At 47.9% G+C, this 25,602-nt stretch overlaps 1 protein-coding gene across 4 annotated transcripts in view; it reads right to left on the bottom strand.

Annotated features, from left to right (window-relative positions):
• FOXP1 (forkhead box P1) overlaps positions 1-25,602 on the bottom strand; it is a 538,679-nt gene that overhangs the window by 476,806 nt on the left and 36,271 nt on the right. The window contains exon 1 of one of the 4 annotated variants that reach the window (XM_087825123.1): positions 3,977-4,063. The exons of the other annotated variants lie outside the window; for them this stretch is intronic. The gene's annotated coding sequence lies outside the window, so the exon portion shown is untranslated. Of the gene's footprint in view, positions 1-3,976; positions 4,064-25,602 lie in introns of those variants that run through there. 4 annotated transcript variants of the gene reach the window in all.

The following is a 25,602-nucleotide window of genomic DNA, read 5'->3' on the forward strand; positions in this document are numbered from 1 at the left end:
CCTTGAAGAGCTAAACCAAGTGTCTCCCTAACAGGGAGCACTTGGGATTAGGGGTGCACAGAAGGATCCCTGAATAACCAGTAGGTCAGTTTTAGAGTAACATGAAAACAATCTGCCCTGGCAACAGCTGCTGGGCAGTTCCAGCTCTCCCCGGCTCCCAGCGCAGCCCACACCTCTTTTCTCAACTCCAGACTTGGGTACCTATCTGCCACCAGGAAATGTCCTCTGGGGTGTCTACATGTCTCAGACTCCACACGTCCAGAACTTGGTCTTCCCCCTGAAATACGCTCCACACACAGCCTTCCCATCACAATTCATGGCAATCGCCTCCTTCCAGTCACACCAGGCCAATCACCTTTGAGTGAATCTTAACTCATATTTTTCCATTACGAAATCCCATGGAACCTGCCTTCAAAGTAGATCTAAAACCTAACGACTGCTCCCACCTCACACCAACTTTCTGATCACGGCCACCTCCACCCTGCCCTGCATTACGGCATCAGCTGCCCAACAGATCCCCTCACCCCACCCCCATTCCCACCCTCGGTCTATTCTCAACACAGCAGCAAAGAACCTTGTTCAAGTTTAAATCAGGTGAGTGCCTCCACTGGCACCAGGACACTCAGGTACAAGGCAGGTCTTGAACAGTGAGGCCCCACTGCGGTATCTCTCGGAGCCTGTCTCTACGAAAGCCTGTGGGTCACTCCGCAGTCACATTAGCCTCCTGACTGTCCCTCAGTCACGCCGGACATGCCCTGCACCAAAGGCCCTGTGCATTAAACTGTTCCCCTGCCTGGAATCTCCACAGGACTAACTCCCTTGCCTCCTGCGAGTTTTGCTCAAATAGCACCTTTAAAGAGACTTAGCTGGCCACACCCACCTGCAGCACCGCCAACGCCCTGCACGCACCTCCCGACACCGCCCAGTGGGCCGCCACACCTGCCTGCGCCCCTCGTCTCTCTCCAGGAGAGAGCGTCCACAGGGCTAAGAATGTGCTTTGTTCACTGATCTTTCCACATTCTTAGAACAGTGCCAGGTACAAAAAAGGACACTTAATAAAAACCTGTTGAATGTATGACTGAGTGAGTGAGTCCAGAATCGTGGCTACTCTGAGAGGGCCCCTCCGCCTCCCCTCAGGGCGGCTGTTGTCTTTGCCTCCCAGATGCAAGGGGGAAAACAGACTTGTCCACCCTCAGCCAAGACCTAGCACAGACACCACAGCTCTAGCCCTGCATGTGGAGCGGGCCCTGTGAGGGGCTCAGCTCCTGCCAGCAGCCCAGCCGCCACTCAGAGCCCAGCCCCTCACACCAGCGCTATCACCTTGCTCCCGTGCTCCATGCCAGCCCTAAGACAGGAAAAGCAGTGCACACTCACAGAACTGTAATCGAATAAAAGTTAAGTAGATCCATAGCAGGCAACTTCAAAGGAAATATATAAAAATTACTGTTTTTTCTAGAAGTAAAATTTTTATTTCCACAGCACAAAGACAATCATGCTATCTACTTTTAAGTTTTATTTTAACTCAAAAAGTTTAAGAATTTTAGGCAAAGCATCATTCCTTTTCGGACAAGCTGGCATCTCTAGAGCAACTCATAAGACGAAGCCTTTGGGTTGACGACATACCACGCCCGAGGCTCATGTCCCTGCCACCCCTCCCTGCGTCTGCGTCCCGCTGGCACCTCAGCAGTGTGGCCAGGAAGGCCTCGGGCCCACACCGCCATCGTTCTGGGTCTTCAGCTCTCATGTCTGATGCCACTTTGTTCTGCTGGTTGTTCTACTCTCACATGTGATTAAATATAAAGAAACATTCAGCTAAATGGCATATGCATTTCCCTTTGATCAAAATGTACACAGCTAAAGCCTGCATATTTACACAGCTGCGTCCCTGCAGGTCATGGAGTCACGCTTGCAGAGTTTGCCACCACCACGACCAGGACAGGGTCATCAGACTCTGCCAGAGCTGGTCCCACACCACTTCAAGGTCCCGCTGTGAAATCAGAGAGGTCTACAGAGGAGGGCGGGGAAGGAGGAGCAGGGGCAGGGGCACTTTTAAGCTAGGAGGCTACACAAGACACGGGTGACTCCGTACCTGACAGGGGAAAGAGCAGTCGTCAATGTCGGCACTACTCCCAGCTCACCACAGCTGGAGTAGTGACACCATGGATGTATCACTAAGAAAAATTGCCAAAAAGCAACAACAAAATCCCTCATTTTTTTTCAGGAAGGAAGGAGAGAGGTCTGGGTCTCTTTTATTCAAAAGCGATTTTGTCTATACCCAAGAGCATGGATCAGAGGATGCCTAGTATGCTCACTTGGGATTCTGTAATAGACTTTGTAGATCAAATGCTCATTAAACACAATCTTATAAAAGAGACATGACAACTAAATGCAATGTGTAATCCTGGATTGGATTCTGGACTGGGAAAAATAATGGCGATAAGAGGCTTTACTGGGACGAAATTAGACAAGTCTTGCATCAATGTTAAACTGTGTGTGTGTGTGTGTGTGTGTGTGTGTGTGTGTGTGTGTGTGTGAGAATATATCTGAGCGAGAAGGAGAGAGTTAGGGACAAAGGTAGTGATAAACAGATGGAGACAAGTATAAACAACTGGAGAACCTGGCTAATGGGTACATGGAAATTCCTTATATCAATCTTGCAACTTTTTTATAAATTAGAAATTACATCAAAGAAAAATGAGCTCACACTTTGTATCCTAATGTCAGTCCTGACATATAGTCTGTTGGTCATTTCTAGAAAAATGAAAAAAATTAACCAGAGTAAGGTGCATTCATTCAGTCGCCCAACAAACATTTGTGAAGCACCTGCCAACGCCCGGCGTGGCTCGCCTGTCAGCGCTGACTGTGTGCTCTGTTCACCCCCTGTGAATTCCAAATAGCTGCTCTGTTGCCATGAGAAAAATATGGCTTCTCAATTTGGAAGTGAGGTCGCCCACGCTAATTGGTACTGAGAAAATAACCCCTTTAAAAAAAAAAAGTGTTTTAAGTAGTCAGAGGAGAAGGTCAAAATACTCTTTCTTACTTTCACTAAAAATATTAACTTACCCTGAAGGTGATCTACCAAAAAAAAAAAAATAGACGGAGCTATGCAAAATACAGGCATCACAACACAGCAAGTTGATACTGACTCAAGCGTCAAAGAGGCCAAACGCTCTCTGCTGACGGACGTCCTGACTCCTCACCTGACGTGAATTCTAAGTAACAACGTGGGAACGCATTTGTCTGCCGCTGCCCAGGGGTTTCTTGGGTTTAGCAGCCAAACTAGCAATAGGGATTACATTACTAAGTAGTATCTCTACCACCTTATTAACTCTCAGGGAAACATCAATTATAATATTGTCAGTGAAATGATGCTTATTTTACTACCACTGGAGAACCTGGCCAACCAAATTGAGATTGTTCGTCCATTATTCTCAGAGAATGGCCAACATTCCACCCATGCTGAGCTGATGGTGCCCCTAAGTCTAATGTTCGTACCGGACAGAACAAGGGCGTCTTCTGTAAGAGTGCTGGCCCAGCGGGCTGCTGCCTCAACTTCCACCCTCTCCACTTAGTTAGCCGCATTATCTTAAACAAGCTATTAAGCCTCTCTAGGCCTCAGTTTCCTCAACTACAAAATGGAGAAACCACCTCAGTGGGTTATTGCAAAGATAAAAAGACATTACTAGGCCCTGGACAGGTGGCTCAGTTGGTTGGAGCATCGCCCCACGCACCAAAAGGCTGAGGGTTTGATTCCCGGTCAGGCACACACCTAGGTTGCGTTGGATCCCCAGTCAGGGTGAGCGTGGGAGGCAGCCCATTGCTCCTGCGCTCTCTCTTTCCCTCCCTCCCTCCTTTCCTCCCTCTCTCTAAAGTCAACAAACATATCCTCGGTAAGGATTTTTTTTTAAAAGACATTACTAGATAGATAATGTGTTTACAGCTATGTCGTCAGCACTGAGTGACAGTCTCATCTTACCTCTGGTGCAGAAGGGATGAAATCCATCAGGCACATGGGTCGGTACTTCAGAACCGACTCAGAACTTCAAATCCACTCAGTAACCAGCTATTTTAGAAAGAGCACAAAGGCACATGAGAGTAACAAACCCTCCCCAGGGAAAAGCTCTCCGCTCACCCTCTCAGTGAACAAGTACTTGGGAAAATCAGGCCATTTTATAGTGTTGGTTTTTCTGGCATTTTATCTAAGGCCATGCATCTCTCTAAGAACTCTGAGAAACTAAACACAAACAGCCAGGAGGACCACAGGGCCTCTCCAGATCACCGTCAGCAATAGGATTCCCTGACTCCAAACTTCTACCCCTGTGAGGCGATCCGAATTCTTCCCCAGATGAGGAAACAAAGGGCTCCGGGAGTCAACCAAAAACCTCCCTCCTCGTTTGTGTAGAAATGTGCCAACTGCCTTGAAAGCTACGACTGTATAGCAAACACTCTCCCTGCCCTTCGGCAAATGTGACCGAGCTCGAGAGAACTTCAATTCATCAGCCACTCTTGCGCCCCTTTTCCTTTTGGTGACCGCTCTCCATGGTCGAAATGGAGCATTTGGCAGGCGATGCACACTACTTCCACGCCTGTCCACAAAACGGCACTTACGTGGCCTCCTTCCTCCTTGTTCTTTCTTCCAAACCCTTAAACCACATGTAGGAGACGGCAGAGCCACCAGGTGGAGGACAACAGAGCCTGGCCCAGTGCCTGGCAGAGGCCCGAGAACCAGGAGGAACACGTCCACTGGGTTTAGCCGTTAAACGTGTGTGGCTTATTTGCTCCAGCAGCCAGCATTACCTTGGCGAAGACGCCCTCCTTCCCTTTGTGACCTTGTACTCAACCCCACCGCCACTTATTGAGCTTATACTAAGGGCTGGGCTCTCTGGAGAACCGGCTGGGTTCCGTGTGTGTGACAGTGGCGACGTCATACGGGACAGGAGAGTGAGCAAGCAGATGTTTGGGCTGTGAGGAAGGCTGGGGACAAAGGAAAACAAGTTCTTGAAGAGACCTACTCAGTCCAGCACCACAGAAGAGCCTGTGGCTTAGATGTCATATTCCAGGCCCTACTCTCCACAGCAGATCACTGCCCCAACCCCTAAAATCGCCTCCCGCATCTGGCGCCAGGACACACGTCTCCTAACTTTCTGCTGACTAAAATCAGGACCCTCCTGAGAAGTCACGGACCTTTTCAGGGGGCCCATCTCTCCTCATTCATCTTCCTTCCTGGGTTACCTACCAGCCTTTCCCCACAGTTTCTCTGGTTTCATGGAACAAATCCTCATATTTATCTAATTTGGTGAAACATTAATTCTATTCTTTGGCTTAAAAAGTTAAATACTCAGTCTTTGGAATGCCTCAAAGATACAAGTCAAAGGCTCAATTCCTCTCCAACTTGTAAAACCAAGAATGATGCCGTGGAATAAGTGCTTTAAATCACAGAATGAGCACCTGCTGCCGAACCTCCGTGAGGTGCCAGCACCCCCAGGCCAGGAGCAGCGGCTCTGCCCCCCGGGCCCCAGAGCGTTTCCCACCCGCGGGCGGCCCGCTGAGCACCCTCCCACAGGGTGCCCCTTAAACGCCGCAAACCCACGCCGCGCGTTCCCGGGACACCACTTTCCGAATAAAAGCCAGCTAGCCGACCTTGCAGTCTTTTGATTTAACATTAAAATTAGATAAACATCTACTATCAAGTACAGAAAAAAGGCAAAAAAAAGCAAAAAAAAAAAAAAAAGGACAAAGAGGAAGGAAAGAAAGCATATGTGCATCTACTCCTGCCCCTCCACACGCACACACGTGCACACGTGCAAACACACATGCACACAGACACGCAAGCACACAGGCACACATGGACATGCACGCACACAGGCACACATGCACACGGACACACGGACATGCAAGCACACCGGCGCACACATGTACACATACAACCCACACCTACACACATGCATACACACACAACATACACACCTATGCGCACATGCACACACACCTACACACATGTATAAACACATACACCTATACACGTGCACACACACAACACAACAAACACCTACACACGCACACATGCATACACACAACATACACACGTGTGCACACATGTAGAACATACACATAACATGCAACGCACATGCATATGCACACGCACACACCACTACTGATAAACTCTGTGAGGCTCCCCAATGGTCTGGAGACAGCTTTTCATCTTATTACGAGTGTCTGGAGCACAGAATATGTTCTCTTCAAACTCATAAATGAACCACTCACAGACTTCTGTTTGCCTCATCAATTTCTACACTTTTTTGAAAAACAGGTCATTTTACAATCTTCTGCAATAATGGAAGTGTTCACATTTTTGAAAGACATATATCCATGTCTTAGCATATGTGCAAGTGACTTCCCAGCATGAAACTGGCTGACTCCTCTCAATGTCCTGATCCCAAGTAGGAAGGAAAGCCCAGCCTAGGTAACTGCCCAGAATCCGTGCAGGATTGTTTCAGGTGCAAGCCTCTGGGCGGCTCATTAGAAAGAGGCCCCATCTGTCACTAAGGTTAGACTTGAGGACATCTTTACAAGGATACAAGGGGGCCTTTCCCCCACATTTCCCAGAGCAGCAACAAAATGCTATTCCAGGTGGCCTGAGCATGTCAGCAAGAGACAGCCCTCGAGAGAACGGCTTCAAATCTAAAACTTCCCGGCAAAGGGAGGGTGAGTCTGCTAAATGCTGAAGACAGTGTAAATCAGAAGCCTGTCCATCTTGCTCCACTTAGCCTCTAGGATCCAAAACAGGTTGGCACTGATAAGTCAACTGAAATTTCTATGACATTTATTATTTTTTCTCTAAAGCAACTCAGGTAAACTCAGTAGGCATGATCCACAACGACAGTGCCACCTGAGAATGAAGGACAGGCTGACTGCCACCCACACCCAGCAAAATGCACGCAGATGACACTATGAAGAAAACCCTCCGGGAAGAGTCGAGCCCCCCCCCACCCCATTCGCAATCACCCCGTGGGGCCACCATGACTGTGCCAGCACCAGGCACGTAATGGGAAAGAGGCCACCATCCGGGGGGAGACAAAAGGACAAGAGGCGATTAAAACAGGGAAACACATGCTAAGTCGGGCTTAGGGAGACAGCAGCAGAGGAAGGCTCCTGATGTAGACGAAGGGGACAGAGAACACCAGGGACAGCTGCACCCCTGGAATTATCACCTGAACAGGGAAGAGGAAGCAGTGGGGCCAAGGCTCTGATGTGGGCCACAACCTGCAAACAGATGACCCAGAGCCCAAAGGGCTTCAAAATGTGTTGTGCTTTAGGCAAACTACATAGACTGCATTTTTATTTGGTTTCCAACATTGAGACTAAACATTTTTTATTTAAGTTTTCTGGTTTCTTTGGAAGATACAGGAGAGGAGATCCAGCCACATCAAAGTAACATTTCTCCCATAGCAACAACAGAGTGAGGCTGAACCCCACTGGCCCCAGTTCAGCAGTGTGCCTGCCCCCTTCTAGGTGTTTCAGCATGTCACCAAGGGCCCCAGAAGCTCAGTCTTGGCTCCAAGACACCAAACTTTTCATTAAGCCCTCTGACTTGGTACATTTTCAAGTTTCTTTGCTTGAAAGCCACAAAACATCTGAGCAGCAAGAAATGATGCCAACGTTACTACTACAAAGGGCAGATAACAAAATCAAAATAAAGCACAGCCACCCACAAACATCCCAAACACTGCACACCAGCAATTGCAAGCAAACCCTCCGGGATGGCAAGAATTCCCAGCGACATTGAGCACAGGCAGGCAGCTGCCCAGTGACAAAGGAGAGGGCCCCAGGCTCGTCTGGCCACCTTGGCACATCCAATCTACAGAAACTTCTTTTTTTAATATTCCTATTGCTCAGGGTACACTCTACTCTGTTTAAAAAGAGACAGACAAACTTAAAAGGCAGGAAATACCACCAGACTGCTTTTCCTGTGATGGTGTTTTCCAAGAAAGACTAGGAAATTGGGAAGCTTAATAAGTTAGAGGTGCAGAGACAGAGAGAACCCAGGACCCAGCTTCAGAACGGCTTGAGTTCCAATCCTGAATCTGCCATGTGGCCCTGAGCGAGGAGCCAGCTTTCCTGGCCCTCAGCATCCCTCATCCCCAAGATGGAAAAGACACCGGCCACTGCCAAGTGGTCGGACACAAGGCACAGAAAGTGCCTCACCTACAGCAGGTGCAAGGAGAGCCTTAAGAATGCTACCAAGGTCTGGTATCTTTGGGGCCCAGTGCCAGCCCCGTCAATCATCCCACATGCTGGTATAAATTCATCAAAGCACTGTGCACTGAAACCATAAAAGGAAAGAAACACGACCTGTGACATGGGCGCATCTGCTGCTCGCATCAGCATCTGCCGTGCATGCAGAAGGAGGTGGTGTTGCAGGCAGGGCTGGGCCCACAGCGAAGGCAGGAGGGACACTGGCATGTCTCTTCCTTGTGGTTTCCTTTCAGATCCCATGGGTTTTGCATTCTGCTTCATAATATTCTAGGAGTTACGGTGTTTGCACATTTAATTCTCCAAATTCAACTATATGAGCTGAGCGGAAAGAGGAGGAGGGTCAGGATGTGACCTTACTTGGACACAGGGTCACTGCAGATGTACTTGGTTAAGATGAGGTCATTCTGGAGCAGGGGGAATGTGGACACAAACCAGCGCACAGGGAGACGCCACGTGGAGATGAGGGTGGGTCAGGGAGGTGCTTGCGCGGGCCGGGAACGCGAGTGGCCACAGCAACCAGCAGCAGCTGGGAGGCTCCCTCAGCCTCCGAGGCCCGGCCTCGCGACGCGCTGGCCTCGGGACTGGGAAACAATACACTTCTGCTGCTTCAGCTGAAGGAGGCAGGGAAGAGGGAAGTGCGCGGGTGAGAGGGCCGAGGCCGAGGGGGTGATGTCAGCAACGCTTCCGAGGGGCCGCGGGCACGCCGAGAGCGAGCTGTCCCAGGAAGGTCCCCCCGGGCCCTGCCCCTCCGGCCGCACGACAGGACAATCAGCAGCACCCGCACCCTCTGCGAGCTGGCGGAGGCAGGGAGCGCGGCCCCAGGCTCTCCTATTCAGGAGAACCCGAGTGTGCGCCCCAAATGCACTTCTTGGGGTACTGATTATTTTAGGCTGGTTATTTTTAAGAAACAAAAGACTCAGGAAGAACCTTTAACCTCCCTCCTAACTGCCTGAAAGGGATTCAGGCAGAGGACCAGCAGGTCCTCCTGGAAGGGAGATGTCACATAGATAACGTAGTTTAACATGAGCCAGTGTGATAGCCAGGGGGGAACCCAGCAGGGCCCGTTTGATCAAAGTCTACTCTGTGTCCCACTGGTAAGGGCGGCCCAGCAAACACGTGTTTACCAAACACCTGCTTTTCCACCTCCACCCGAACTGCCTTCCTGCCCTTTGAAGGCTCCTCAGCTCAAGCCGGCATCTGAACCTTAACCATCCAACACGTGTCCTCAGTCTCCTGTCCTTAGGCAACCTCCGTGTGCACACGGAAGGAAGTTTGGACATTTTCTCCTGTTACTCTGTCTCATGGTGATGTGATTATTAGCAGCCAGAAGAACTTAGGAAGGTGGGAGGGAAATTACTGTCTCCTCCCCACAGCACTGGGGCTACTCAAGGCTTCAACAGCATGGGGAATAGGGGGCAAAGACCCAGAAAAACTGAAAGTTGGGCCTGCAGCCTGAGGAGACACGAGAGGGCCTCAGGAGAATCCTTCAAACTGAATTCTATTTCCCGTCAAACACAAGTTTCACTTAAATATGGAAAATGATTAAATATTTCAGGAACAAAAGCATGAGAGGAACCGCGGCAGACAGGCATTCCAGGTCCTGGCTCCACACTCCCCTGCATTTGGGGTCCATGGGACACCCCTTTATTCCTTTTTGTTGTTGTTGTTAATCTTCACCCAAGGATACTTTTCCATTGATTTTTAGAAAGAGTAGGAGGGAGGGGGAGGGAGGGGGAGAGAAAAACACTGATGTGAGAGAGACACATCAATTGGTTGCCTCCTGCACATGCCCTGACCGGGGCCAGGGATGGAACCTGCAACCAAGAACATGCCCTGGACCAGGAATCAAACCCGAGGCCCTTCCGGTGTGTGGGTCTGCAACCATGGAGCCACACCAGCCAGGGCTACCCCTTTATTCTTAAAACAAATGCTCCCTTTTCTTAAGTCAACTGGTTCTGGTTTCTCTTATTTGCACGCCAAAACAATTTTTTTTCACTGAAATATTAAGAGTGTACATATATCTCTGGGTAGCAGCATCAAGGACAATTTTTATTTTCTCCATTTAGTTTATTTAAATTTTCTCAATTGCCTACCATCATTACTTTTTCAACAGATACTTGCATCTATGCCAGAAACCCCCAAACTTGACAGCACTCTTGGCATTTTAGCAATTTTTTCAAGGCATTCCTCTCCCCCAACCCCTCCGGGCAAAGAAAGGCCTAACAATTCTATGTATTGATTAGTTAGGTCCAAACAACTATTATCAGCCCCAACAACTTCGTAGCTATTGGGGGGGAAAAAATGAAAGGCAGATATTTTTTTGTTCTTAAACAACACAATACTTACTAATAGGAGATACATGCCTGCTGCATGCCGCACACTTTCTCAAACCTTAAATCCGACTGGACACTGCCACCCTTGTTTTCTGTTCCATATTGATTTTTCAAATGGTATGTTTGCCTTTTTTCATAGCAGCAGCCAAAAACCCAGCTATGCAAAATAGGAATATAACACAGTCTAACAAGTAAAGTGAATAACCCAGCAGCGTGCGTGCTGTCAGACGGCCCCTGCGTGTTTCCCCAGCCCGGCGTCTGCAGCCCAGGGCACCGCGCACGCGGCATAGGAACCGCCTCTGCACATTCTCACGGGTATGGGTGTACACAGCCCTTTGGATTTTACCAGCTCTCTCCACACTAGCAAAATGAAGTTTTCCACATTAAGCCAAGGAGGGCACAAATTTCCCGACAAATGATCCACTCTCGCTGTTGTTTAATGATACTGCCCTTAATTCACGAGGAAACTGGCCCAAAAAGAGAGTTTAAACAAAACAGCTTGGATAACTGCAACTCAGAGAAAAGTGATTTACGGACCTTTAAGGTAAATAATAGCCCTTACATTTGAGCAATTAAGGCTTTCTTTCTTAAGCAAATTATATGTAAATATTTTAACCTGAGTTAATCAGAAGATTCCAATATATTGAGTAATACATTCAAAACAGTAGGAAGGGTCACTTCTTAGATGACATTCTAAACTCACTATTTATTTGTCAGCTTTTCTAATTGTGTGTTTTCCTTTGTTTTTGTTTGTTCTAGTTGTATTTTTCCACGTAAGCATCTGTAGAAAATCCACTGGGTGAGTGGTTCAAGAGCGAGATACAGCGATAAGGCATGGACGTGGTGATGGGGGCCCTAAAATGACTCAGATGTGACTGAATTCCGAGTTCCAGCTGGACTAGACCATCTTTCAAGCTTAATTTCTCCCCTCACCCCCATTTAATGATTCTATTAACTCACAGGGAGGAAGGACAGGGCAGGATCACTCATAAAGCTGAGCGAGATGAAGCTAACTTGAATTACTTAACTCATAGATAGAGGGAGTGTAGTGTGTCCATGTAACTTTTGGGAAAATTTTTTTATTATGTTATCAGTCAACAAATAGCAACACCAAATAACACTGTGACATGAAATAACAAAGGGTAAAAACCAAACACAGGAAACACTCTCCTCAACTCACTGTCCAGCTAGAATGCACCTCCCTCCCATCAGGTCTCCTCCACCCAGAGAGGCCTGGTCTGCTCCATCCTAACTTGGCTGAGTTTCTACAGGAGTTAATTTTAACTTGCTGGCAAATGCAAATACATTTTTTTTAAAAAGCAAGCCAATTAAGATACAAGTGTTTAAAGACACAGCAGTAATTACAAATGTATTATTCATACCTAATTTACAAGATGAACTTCTTTCCGTAAAATATTAAACTGTTTACATGCAGGCTGGGAAGACAATTTTCAAACTGTGCATGTTCCCCTACGAAGCAGTGACTATTAGCAATGCAACAGCTTCTGTCCGACTTACAGCATGGACAAGGCTGCAATCAGAAAATGTTTGACCTCAAGATATCTACTTGACCCCAGAGAAACACAGACTCGCCTGCTATAAAATCCTAAACAATGGGGCAGACAAGGTCACAGGGTCAAAGCGAGTATTAACAGGTCACCGTGCGGCCCACTTGGGAGCAATTACTTCCAGTCATGGCTAAGTGGACACTTGATTGAATACCACTAAGACAGCTCACATCCACGGATAACAATCCTCACAGCGATTAAGAATTAAAGCCCCCATGATTCAGCCTTTATTACTCAAATGAACCCAACTCTTCCATAAAAAACTCTCGGTATATGCCTGACGCAAGGTCTAAATTGAAATGCCACCTCATTAAACAATAATATCTAATTTTATCTAAATGAATTTTCATGAAAGTGCGCCACACAGCTCAGGAATTTTTAAAATGAATTATCACAAGCGATACATAATTTCACCAAAACTGGGGCAGAAAAAATAGCTTTAGGAATAAAGGAAACATCAGTGTTGAATGAAACACCTATTCTTCCGTGGCTAATGAGAGCAGCGGAGAACACTGGCTGGCCACCACAAAGCAATAGTAACCTATTTTAAGGAAATCCCTAATTTTTGCTAACGTCAGCTAAAAACAAACCGGTGAATCACTTGGGGGAACTTTAAAAGAACACAGATTTCAGGTCCTCATTCTAAATCAACTAGATCTGTGGCCGTAGGAAGTTGTATTATTTTAAAGCTCCTAAGTGATTGTCATATACAGCCACTCTCGAGAGGTCCGGCACATCCCGGGCAAGGCCATGAAAGAGGAAAACGAGGCAGAGCCTCCACTTTCAGCCTGCGGGGCCCTCGCACCTGTGTTTACCGTCACCTTCACTTACACGACTGATCGTTTTCTAGCTGCAATGATAAATGTATTTTCTTCACAATGTAAAATGATTGACGTTTTTAAAAATCAAGTAATAACAAGAAATTATGAGTTAGCAAACAGAGTACTGGTAGTACTTGGTGTCAGTCAACCCAATGACCACAGTGAGGTCACCCACAGATGGTGACGTAAGGACTGCAGGGCCAGCCCCTCTTCTGGGCCACAGTTAAATTCCACAATAGGCACATAAGGAGTGCAGAGTCTGGGCCCAAATCTGTCCCTCAGCTGACAAGGTGGACATTCTCTGCCAGGGAAAGCTTAAAAACTAGGTCAACAGATACAAATAACCCCTCCTGAAATGTGTATAGTGACAGTCTAAATAAAAGTACGTATCTCACAGAGGCATGAAAACGGGGTGGGGGGGACGTGTTTCATAAGGAAATTCCATCCAAAGAAGAACTGGGTTCTAAGAAGCAAAGGAATCATTTACGGTCTTACTGGTTATCGGTGTTTATTAAAAAGTCCTGAGTGTGGTGCCTCGTGCACTGCACCCTGCCCAGGCCTCAGCCCCCAGGCACTCACCTGAGCTACGGAGCCACAGCAGCTCCCCCTGGGGGCCGGGCCCGGCCAGGCCTGGGGAGAAGGCAGCCTGTGCAAACTTTGCTAAAAGGCCTCTTTCTGGGCTGATGCTGGTGGGCCAGGCCTGACTAGAAGAGTAAAGGGGGCTTTCAGTCGCTGATTCACCTCAGCCAGAGCGGCCATCAGGACCACAAGGCAGCTTCCCACCAACAAAGATTCATTAAATTAGCAATGGCTAAGGCTTCTCCCAGTATCACTAAGACCAGCTAGTTTGAAAGGAAGCACAGGCCCTGCCCTCCAGCAGCTCACGCTTCCCCAGCAGACTGGGAAGGGCCTGTTTCAAAGATCAGCTCTGAAGCTGTGACCCTCATCAAGGCCTCACCAAATGAAGACCTCCAATGGCCACGTCCAAGCTGTACATTCGACTACATGGTCTCATAAAAAACAGATGATGCTAAAAGCTGCAAACAAAGCCCAGAGCTCAAGTTCTACATAGACCTGGTTTCAAGTCCAACACGCTCAACTGCCGTAGCAACTACTGCCAAGGTGGGGAAGCAGGGAGCGGCCAGGACCTCTCCTTTGAGACCAAGAGGAAAAGCCTCACCACAGTATAATTAAAAATAAGGTTTTGTTTCTGTTTTTGTTTTTTCATGAGAGGACAATCCATGCAACAGGGGGTAAAACAACAACAAAAACAAAATGCTTGTGTTATGTCAGGTCATTCTTTAAAAAAGGATCCAAATGGAATGCCAAGGGGAAGCCTGTTACTTAAGACTCAAAAATCACCCTGACTTTTAAACAATTCATACCGTACTACGTATACTTTGATTTCAAATAAATTTATTTCTTTTTAAATATGTCTTTATTGATTTCAGAGAGAGGAAGGGAGAGAGAGAGAAACATCAATGATGACAGTCACTGACCGGCTGCCTCCTGCACGCCCCCTGCTGGGGATCGAGCCCACAACCTGGGCACGTGCCCTGACCTGGAATCGAACCTCCATCTCCTGGATCCTAGGTCGATGCTCAACCACTGAGCCACGCCAGCTGGGCAAATTTGTTTCCTTTTCAATTAAAGCTTGCCATATTTATTTGCTCACTACCCCACCTTTTCTTATTTACCGATGGCAATCACGCCACAAGGATACAATGTTTGAGTAACTCAAAGACAAAGACCATGGTATTTTCAGGACGTTAAGGTGCCAGAAAAAAAGCAAAAAGCAATGGGACTTTGTGTATAGATTTTTAAAAGTACTCACACACCTAAAAATGCAGATCCTCAACAATGCATGCACTATTGTGATTTCTTTTTGTTCTCTTTATAAAAACATGTTTGTACTTACACCTCCCAGCACCTGTACAGTGTTAAATAAAAACAACTCTGGTAAATTGCTGACAAACAGGTAATACAAGTAGAAAGAATTCCCTAACTTTCAGACTGTCAGCTCAGGAGAAAAGAAAAGCTAAAGTAAAAGATGTCCCCAAAGTCACCTGGTAAACATGCTTTCCCAACGAGAATGTGACATGCATAGCCAAGCAGACACCGCGGATTTTAAATGCCTAATTGCATGCCGCCCGCACAGAGTCATCACGCGGCTTGATTGACTTCCACAGAGCTGTGATTGCCATCAAGCAAACTCAGAGAAATAATAATGTTTGACCTTCTAATGTCCTCCAAAATTATTCACAATATCGAAGTATATGGACCACTGACAATCCATTCCAATACTGCAGGAACATGGAGGTCACAGACAAATGTGAAGTTAGTGACGCAGCCTCACTGCCCTGATTGGGGTCAAGCTGAAGCCACACTTACAGTGGACAAACAAACTCTAAGGGGACTGGCCACCGAGTAAGGAAGCGAGGAATACGGTGAGTAGACATACGCAATGGGCGGTACTTAGGCAGCTGGTCCGGTATGTGGGCAGAGCGCAGTCCGAGTGCCGGCCCGACGGCGAGGGCTCGCTGGGGGCGCGGGCCCGGCGCTCCGCCGCGCCTCTGGGGAAGTCTCCGGTGCTGAGCATCTTCGACACACGGGGCTGGGAAATATTTAACTTTGAGGAGTGCTAAGCCAAGGAACATTCCTGGTTTGGAAAGAGATTGCCATATAAGGCAAAACTTTGCCCCAAGTATAATTATAAGACATAACTTAGATTTTAATACAGGAGACTCTTCTGACTGATAAAAAGAAAACCGAAAACCAAACCTCCCAACATCAGATTCTGCTTCCGGGTCCGGCTGGAAAACTGACTCTCCCTGCTCCCGGCCTAATGAGTCGGGTTGTGGGCTGAGGTGACCGCACAGAAAGTGTTTCGTATGAGAATCAAATCCCGCTTCCATCCTTAATTTACGAGAGCCCGTCAGTGCGCCACCACTTCGTGTGAACGTTAGCGAGACGGCACGCTCTCCCTGGCTGTTTAAATCAAGGCTGGGAGAGGGGCACCGTGCGTGTCACCCCGCGCAGGCCCTCGGGTCCTCTGGAAGCCACCCCACTCCGACCAGAGGCCTCCCCGCCCTGCGCGAGCCCGTACAAGCCCCGCCGGTCCCACGGCCATGACAACCACACCAGGTACGTGAGCTAATCGTTTTGCAACAAGAAAACTAAGATTAAGCAGTTTAGCTAAAATGTGCTGTATATGAGCAGGCTCAGGATTTGAGCCCGGGCCACACGACTCCCTGCTGCATGGAAGGGTGGGTCCAGCCCCCAGGGAAAGCCCACCGCCCGGGAGGGGGAGGCCGGGGCTAACGCACACCCATCTGGCCATTCCGCTCGCACTGGAGCCCACCTCGGATCCGCCGTGACGTGTGGCCGAGGCTTCCCCAGCGCGCAGTTTAAACAGCACAGCTGCAGCCTGCTCTTCGCTTCTTCTGTTTCACGCTGGGTTCAGGTGTGACTAAAACCTCTGCTCTTTATTTTCACTATCTGCCTCTGAGGAGGGACACACATCATAAATATGATTTCTTCTGGGCCCGGAGCTCAGAGCAACGCTCAGATAAAGCAGAAGGTAGCAGTTCAGACCGAGGGCTGTGATTCAATTCCTGGATCCCGAGGAGATGGGATTTATAAAGCTATGGCTTCCCAAGGACACCTGGGCGGGCCTGCCTCTCACCTGCCAGCCCAGGTGGCTGCCGGGCCAGCAGCTCTCAGGCAGCAGTGCCAGGCTCACTGACTCCAGCCCCGGCAGAGAGCCCTGCTGTGCTGGGGAGAGACTGCCCCCTCGCAGGAAGGGGCTCGGCCACCACATCTGCACCCCACCCTGGTTTAAACAAGAAAGGTCTGCTTGAAAAACAACTTGGAGAAAAAAAAAGAAGCCCCCCCCCCGCAAAAAAAAAGATGAAGAAAAAGATAAAGGGGGGGGGAGGAAAGGGGGAGAGAAGGGGAGAGAAAAAGAAAAGGCGAGAATGGAGTGAGGGAGGGGGCCTGCAGGGTCAGGACTGGGAGGAGCAGCACTGAGTCCCAGCGCTCAGGACAGTCCTTCCCTCTCTTTTCCCTCCCTATCTAACTTCAGCGTTATCTCGAGCGTGAGCGTGATCGCTCAGGAGGGAAGTGATCTATCAGATCTGAGGGGGGACGGAACAGTCTTCAAGCAAAGGAGTCTGGGACGGGCCGACGGCTGAAGCCCACAGGGAGAGGGCGTGACGGGGAGCCCACAGCATGTAGGTGGACGGACCCTTCACCCACGGGTCTGCTAGACCCAGGATTCACACCGATGCCCCTCCTGCAGGTCAGGGGACACGTGGCACTGACAGCCAACAGCCTGCTCTGTGTGCAACACTATTCAGAAAGAGACTCACTCGTGTGACTTCCACGTGCTCAGTTCTACCTTCTCTTCTATTTATTTTTGTGAAGTCTCAGGTCCCGCAGGATTCCACGGAATTCACAGGGAGCAGCCTTTCCCCCCCTCTTGCAAAGCTTCATGCCCCACGCTCACCTAGCGCTGTAAAGAAACTATTAATGAAGCTGCTCGAACACCAGGAAGCGGATGGTCCCACAACCACATCCACTCCTTGGACACTTATCTTACATCTTACCTTCATTTTTCATCTAAAACTGTCGGCAGGACCGTGGTCCTAGCTGAAGGATTTTTAATTAATTTGGTGACAGTATGAGTCTCCTTAAGGTAGAAAATTTAAAAGTACAGCTAGACGTGGCTGGGCGGCTCGGTTGGTTGGAGCATCATCTAGTACATGGAAAGCTTTGAGTTCGATTCCCGATCAGGGCACACACCTACGTTGCCAGTTTGATCCCCAGTGGGGGTGGGATGGGAGGCAACCAATTGATGTTTCTCTATCACACAGATGTGTCTCTCTCTCTCTTCCTCTCTCTCTAAAATCAATAAACATATCCTTGGGTGAGAATTTTTAAAAAGAAAGAAAAAGTACACCTACAAAAGTAAATTGCTTATTAAAACTCTCAATGATGCCAAAATCTCCTCCCAATCCATACCCCACTCCGCCTAAAGGAGGCCAAAAGAGGGTTGGGCACTTTTTCTTTTTTTACTGAATTTGGCAGGAAAAGTAAAGGGAAGCTACTCCTCAGAGTTCCCCACCGGCCCCGCCCTTCTCTTCCACACAGAGAACAGAAAGTGCCTTAAGCAACAACTAAGTTTACACTGGCCGCTCAACCACGCTTCTAGCAATAACTTCATGATGTGTATTTAAGCATAAATTTTTGAGGGAGAGAGTAAGAAGTACTGAGATATACATATCTCATTCTTGAAAGAAACAAAAATGAGTCATATCTAAACAATTCAAATCAAAGCATAGGACCCTGGCCATATATTTTGCTTGTATAACCAGAAATAAAGGGTTTAGAATCTACCCTAAGTTAGGTTGTCATACCAGTTTTATGAAATGCTTGCATAGCAGCCAGTGAGAACTCAACTATAAACAAAATATTTACAATTTTCATAATATGAAATAAAGTAATTGTTTCAATACTTCACAACTGTTAATTTGGCAAGATGTATTCTAAAGGTACGCATGTCTACGAGCACTTTCAAATGCACACTCTTGCCCAAGTTTTTAATTTTGCAGAACGATTTTCAAACATTTTTTAAGGGATAGCATGGGTTGGGAAGAGATGCAAAACACCTTCCAGATGAATTTTCAGTTCAGTGTTACTTTATTTTTAGTGACTAATGATGTCTTTAGCTAACATGAAGGGTCCTCCAGAGATTCAAGCAATATTAAGAAATAATAACATCACTCAACATTTCTTATTTACAGCCCACCTTGCTTAAAACAGACTGAAATCGGTTTTAACCCCTAATGAATAGAGAAAAAGCCCTCACCCTCAGTGCCACACGACGGCCACGTGTTCCCAAAGGACAGCATGATCGTTTATCTCTAGGGTTAGAAAGCTCTACTCTAAAGGTAGTTGAAACAGCTCAACAGCTTTCTCTAAAAGGCAGTAATTCTCAAACTGCAGAGTAGATAAAATTCATCATCTGGTTGGCTTAATTAAGAATGTCAGCTGCAGGCTCTGTCTAGAGAATCAGGTGCAGCAGGTGTGGGATCAGGTCAAAGAATCTGCATTTGAACAAATATTCTGTTCAAGTTCCCACCAGAGCCAGGGACCAGACTGCAACTGTCATTTTCTAGGTTGTGGTTTTTGTCTCACTCCCACTATTTATTCTTTTTTTTGGGGGGGGGGCAGGGGTCAGGCCTAAATGAAAAGTTACAAACTTTTCCCGAATGTAGCCAGAAACTCCGAGCAGAGCTAACTGGGCAGGGAGCAGGCGCATGGCCGAGCTGGGCCGATCAAGTGCTTTCATTTCTTCCCCAACGAACTGGGACTGAGGTACAGTAAAATCACATTGTATACAAGTTTAATACAAAGGCAACCACCGTGGAGGAGGGCTGGGGAAAGGGCACGTGTTTATTAACAGTGCAAATTAGGAACAAATGCCCTGGAGCAAAAGGAGCTAAAATTCTGCTGGTCGCTTCTGCCCCTTATCTCGGTTCCCACAAGCCCCACAGGCAGTGAGCCTCTCTCCTCACTTGCCAGTGATTTCCAGGGCTTTCCAAAGAAATGTTGACTACAAGCAATTTCACCTGACACGCTGGCCTCAGGAGCTAACCTCCAGGTAAGCTGCGATTTCACTAGCCGAGGGTGCAGGTCCACCGCGAGCTCGGGGCCAGCCAGCGACCTGCGCAGCAGGGGCAGAGAGGGGAGAGGCGGCCGAGGACCCCACCTCCTGGTTCTCTCCCTTCGGAGGTAAGGCTGCACCCCAGGGTTACCCAGCATGTTTTAGTCACCTGCACGCCCCCCGTCACCCCTCCTGGGCTTGGCTGTTAGCTTCCTGCAACACCAAGCCTCCTAGAAAAGCACTAAGCGTCCAGACATAAGTAAGACAGAATTCTTGTCCTCCAAGGAGAGGCCGAGGGGCCCTCGGGGGAAGTCTGCGGGCGGAGGGAAAGAAGAGCAGGGCCAGAGGGGCGCCCGCTTCCCGCAGGGCTCCGGTGCCCAGTCCCCCATGCTCACGACCCACTCTACAGACAACCCCCTTTCCTCCGTCCCCTACCACCGAACAACCTCTCCAATATTATTTCAAAAACATTTTAGGCCAAAGAAGGAAAGTCCCTGAACTCTCCGTAATCATCCTTGACCCAGGAATGGCTGAAGACTGGAGGTGACCGCCGCTCACGCAGCGGGCCGGAGTTTCTGCGCTCACAGCCCAGCTCCTGGGATGCAGACAGCACTGAGGCCAGGACGCTCCTCAGCCACAGGACATCATAAATGAAGAGCTAACTAGCCACTTAAGTGCCTCCAAACCATTCTTTCCTTTCTTCCTCCTCGTCTTTATTAATTCAATTCGCTATTTACTGGAGCTGTTGCTCCGTCGGGAAGAGCACAGAAAACGTAGCTTCCAGAGGAAAAGTCCTTGCTAGTTCTCCACGGGCCGGGGTGCAGGCCCCCGGGGGCCGCGGGAAGAGATGCCCCACACGTTCCCCGTCTCCCCAGCAGCAGCACAGGGTCGTAGCAGGAAGCTGAGGGTCATGTAGACAGAGGGAGCCACTTCCCTCCCCACAGCTCGGCCTCTGCCCACCTGAGCCAGAGCCGTGGGAACGGTGCCCAGGTGGGAGCCTCGGGGAAAGGCGAGCCCTGCAAGGCCTGCAGCAGTGACAGACCCTGCAATGCAAGATGCCTGGGTGCTAAGTGCCCCGATGTCCTAACCAGTTCTGGGTGCTAATTAAACAAAGACTGTAAAATACAGTCACTGCAGAGGGTTTAAATGGGACACAGCCAACCAGCCTCAGGAAAGACCGCTGACAAGGAGCCACAGAGGCCAGCAAGGCGTTGCCTTCCCAGAGATGAGTCACAGGGAGTCTGAATGAAGGGAGCGAGGTGGTAACTTGATTTTCCTGAGGCCCAGTGTAGCTCTGGCTCAGCAGCATGGGAAAGGGCACTGGGGGGAGGGGGAACCAGGGCAGGCGCAGGGAGGCTGGGCCACATACCCAAGGCTCGCAGCCCCCTGCCGGCCCAGGCCAGGAAGACGAGATGGTGCCAAGCAGGCTCAAACATTCTATCTGTGACATAGGGACAAAAACTGCACATCCCTTGCAAGGCCCTTAGTATGGCAGCCAGCCGCAAACGCAGGAGGTCGGAAAACTACTAGCCCAAAGGGGGCTCCCTCTGACCACCTCTTTTCAATCTGCAAGCTAGGAATGATTTTTACACTCTTTTTTTTATCATTTATCTTTATTGTTGAAAATATTACAGATGTCCCCTTTTTTCCCCATTGATCTCTTCTGCCCTGCACCCACTCTCTGCCCCAGGCCTTCACCACACTATTGTCTGTGTCCACGGTTATACAGATATGCATGTAACTTCTTTGGTTAATCTCTCCCCCACCCACCCCCCTCCCCACCCACCCCCACCTGCCCTCTGAGATTGGTCAGTCCGTTCCATGCTTCTATGTCACTGAATCTATTTTGTTCATCAGTTTATTATGTTCTTTAGATTCCATGTAGAAGTGAGATCATGTGATACTTGTCTTTCTCTGCCTGGCTTATTTCACTTGGCATTATTATATGGTTGGGAAAAAATGAAAATAATAATATTTAGTGACCAAAGTTTTATTGGAACACTGCTGCCTGTGGCCACACCCACGCCGCAGCGGCAGACCCGGGCAGGCTGGCGTTGCAGTCTGCACAGCCTGGAGCCCTCGCTCGGCCTTCGCAGAAGCACCTGCCCACCCTGCACAGTCCAAGGAAACCGCCGGGTAACGCGGCTGTGCCTCTCCCGGCAAGTGAGGAGATTCAGCAGAGAGAGGGTGAAATCCTTTTTGAGATATAATTCACATACCATAACCTTCACCCTGGCGAACTGTACACTTTAGTGATTTTTAAGTCTATTCAGAGCTCACACCATCATCACAATCTAGGTTTAGAGCATTTACGACCCCAGAAGAAACCCTGTAGCCCTGGCATCACTCCCCAGTCCTGCCTCTCCCCAGTGACAGGCAGCCACAGAGCCCGTCTGTTCCCTGGATTTGCCACTGCTGACATGTCACATACACAGGAGTCCACGGCGTGGCTTCCGTGTGGCCTCTCACTTGGCCCCACGCCGTCAAGGTCTCCCTGTGGCCTGTCTGTGCTCGACGCGTTTGGTGGCTGAGCACTAGTCCACGGTACGTCCACAGCAACTCTGTTTATTTATTCATCAGTTCATAGACATTTGCGCGGTTTCCACTTTGGGCTATTACGAGTAATGTTCTTACGGACACTGAGGTACATGTTCACGTGTAGGCATGATTTCATCCTCTTGGGTACATACAGAGAAGTGCTGGGTCACACGGCAACTCTTTCACCTTCTGAGGAACCTCCAAACTTGTCTGGAGAAGGGCTGAGCCACTGTGCACGCCCACCAGCAGCTCACACGCGTTCTCATTTCCACAGCTGCACCAACTCGTGTTACAGTCTTCACCGCAGCTCTACCCAAGTAGCTGGGAAGTGGCGTCTCCTGTGTTTTTCATTTGCTTACTAATGACGCTGAGCACCTTTCCATGCTTACTGTCCACTAGTGTATCTTTTTTGTATAAATGGATAGACATGTTTTTTGTTCATCTTTTAATTGGGTTAGCTCTCTTTACTGTTGAATTCTAAGAGTTCTTTATTTATACTGCATACTACACCCTTACCAGATATATGGCTTGCAAATGTTTTCTCCCATTCTGTGGGCTGTCTTCTCACTTTCTTTTTTTTTCCTGTGTTTTTACTGATTTTAAAGAGAGAGGGAGAGAGATAAAAACATCGACAAGAGAGATACAGCGATCCCCGCCTCCTGCAAGTCCCCTACTGGGGACTGAGCCCAGAACCCGGGCAATGCCCTAACCGGGCACCAAACTGGTGACCTCTCGGTGCACGGGACGGCTCAGCCACTGAGCCACACCGGCCGCTGTCGTCTCACTTTCTCAATAGTATCCTTTGAAGCACACTGGCCTTTAATTTATCTTTTTTTCCTTTTGTTGCTCCTGCCTTTGTTGTCAGATGTAAAAAATCATGGCCTAATCCAAGGCGATGAAGATTCACTCCTATGACACGCTGATGTTTGGCTCTTGCGGGTCTTGGACGTAGGTGTTGTGACGCAAGCGTCCTGCCTCAGTATTCTGCACACTGCGCACTTGTTGAAAAGACTATTCTTTCCCCGCTGGACTGGACTGGCACCCTTGTTGAAAAATCAATTGACCATAAGTGTGAAAGTTTATTTCTGGACTCCCAATTTCAATCAACTGATCTATATGTCTGTCCTTGCTCTAGTGCCACACTTTCTTAATTATTGTAGCTTTGTAGTAGGTTTTAAAATCAGAAGTGTGAGTTCTCAAACTTTGTTTTTTTTTCAGAAGTGTCTGGCAGTCCTGGACACCCTGCATTTTCATGTGGCTTTTAGGATCAAGCTGTTAATTTCTACCAAAAACAAAACAAAACAAAGATACCTAGGACCTCGATAGCTTTGAACCTGTAGATCAATTTGGGGAGTACAGCCATCATAACAACATTAAGTCTTTTAGTCAATGAACACAGAATGTCTTTCCATTTGTTTAGGTATTCTAGAATGTATTTAAACAATGTTTTATAGTTTTGGCATACAAGCTTTGCACCTCTTTAATTAAATTTTCCCTAATTTTTTTTGCTACTATAAATGGGATTCTTTGACATCTTTTTTATTAGTACACATTTTAACTTGGGAGTCATAGAGTCAATGGGTGAGGTGAGTGTACAAGAAACAAGGACCAAAGCCTAAGAGAAACCAAAGATTAAAATAAGCTGGATTTTGTCCAGCCGACGTGGCTCAGCTGCTCAAGCACCAACTCCACACACCAGGAGGTCGCTGGTTTGCTTCCTAGTCAGGGCACAGGCCTAGGTTGTGCACTCGATCCCCACTAGGGGATGTGCAGGAGGCAGCCAATCGATGTTTCTCTCTCTTTCCCTCTCCCAAATTAATAAAAAATTATTTTAAAAAATGAAATAAACTGGATTTCAAGGAGACTGAAGGTGCCAAAATTCATGCCAGATTTCAGACCTCAAGCTACTTGAGGGCATCACAGGGTTTGATTCCAGCTCGTCCTGTATACCAAGCACATAGTAGGCACTCAGGAAACACCTGTTGAATGAATACAGTTCTCAACACTAGCAGAACGTATTTAATCTATACTATCTATTTTAGGCAAGAAATATAAGTATTAGTTTCTCCAATCGATAGGTTGGTTCTAACGGTATGGGTTGCAGATATTATTGACTAAAATGGGGCAAAACATTCACAAGCAAGAAGAGTTTGCTGAGGACTCCCCAATGCAGCTAACAAGCTCCCCTTTAGCTCTTCCAGGTAAACAGTTAAAGAAACTGTGAATGGCAAGGAAGAAAAGGAGGGTAAGTGTAAGAACCATAGGAAGCACTGAGCATTTTACAGACAGCACTGGTCCTCTGGACGATGCAAACAATGTATAATGACACCCAAAGGTAAACAAGGACACGCAGAAGGTGCCAGGCAGGTAAGAAGGTGGGAGGAGGGGAGGCAGGGCAAGAAGTGTGAACCGGTCTCCTCTGCAGGAGGAAAAGTTGGACTCTAGGCTAAGCATGGTATTTATCACAACTCTAGCTTTCCTTTGTTTTCAAGGACAGGGATAATCAATTAAAATAGCGAGCATTCACTGAAGACAAACGGACTAGATGTTGTGCTGGCACCATGCCAAGTGTCTCGGGTACATAATCTCATTAACTGGTGACAATACTGAGGCAGGGACTAGGACTGTCACCGTTTTTGAACCGACAGAACAGGGAGCTACAGACGTTAGGGTAACTTACCAAAGGAATGGTATCTTACAACCGCACAGCTGGTCTTTAAGCCCAGGCCATAACTCCAAAATGTACACACTATGAGAGGTGTGTATAAATACACATCAGCACAAACTGTATACACTTACAAGTGGGGCAAATATCTAATACCCTGATAGAGTTACTATTTCTAATGCACTCATACTAATTACTAATTGATTCCAAACACAAATCAAAGTTTGGAAAGAGACAACTGTCGTTATTCTTTTTAAGCCAACAAGTTAAATGGATAGGAAATCTGTAACAAAAGGTTACAAATATTCTGCTATTAAAACCACACGTGTCCCGAAGCCTGAGATGATGTGGTTTCCTGCAATGCTGCATCTCAGTCTTAGATCTGTCTCAAACCTGATATGCAACTTTGAAATGTCCCTTGTCATCCTACACTGCCCTGCCCTAATCTGCAAGGCCATGGCCAATTCTATAATTCCACCAATTCATTCTTCTACGTTTCCAATTAAGTAATCAACTTTCCTTGCACACCTATTTCCACCTTTATCAAACCCTCTGGTTGATTATAGTTCGAAGCCCGGGTTAACAGAAAAATATCTGGGCATATTTAGAAGTGCCCTTGATCAGAAACCCATTTCTTAAGAAAAGGAAAGAGGAGGGTGCGGGAGCTGGGGGAGGAGACTGGCTTTGGTAAGCGCATCTTGAGCCCTTTCCCCCCTGGCTGGTCCATATTCTAAATCATTTCCTTGCTTTCACA

This window comes from Miniopterus natalensis, chromosome 15 (genome assembly GCF_054644295.1).
Source record: "Miniopterus natalensis isolate mMinNat1 chromosome 15, mMinNat1.hap1, whole genome shotgun sequence".
NCBI lineage: Eukaryota > Metazoa > Chordata > Mammalia > Chiroptera > Miniopteridae > Miniopterus > Miniopterus natalensis.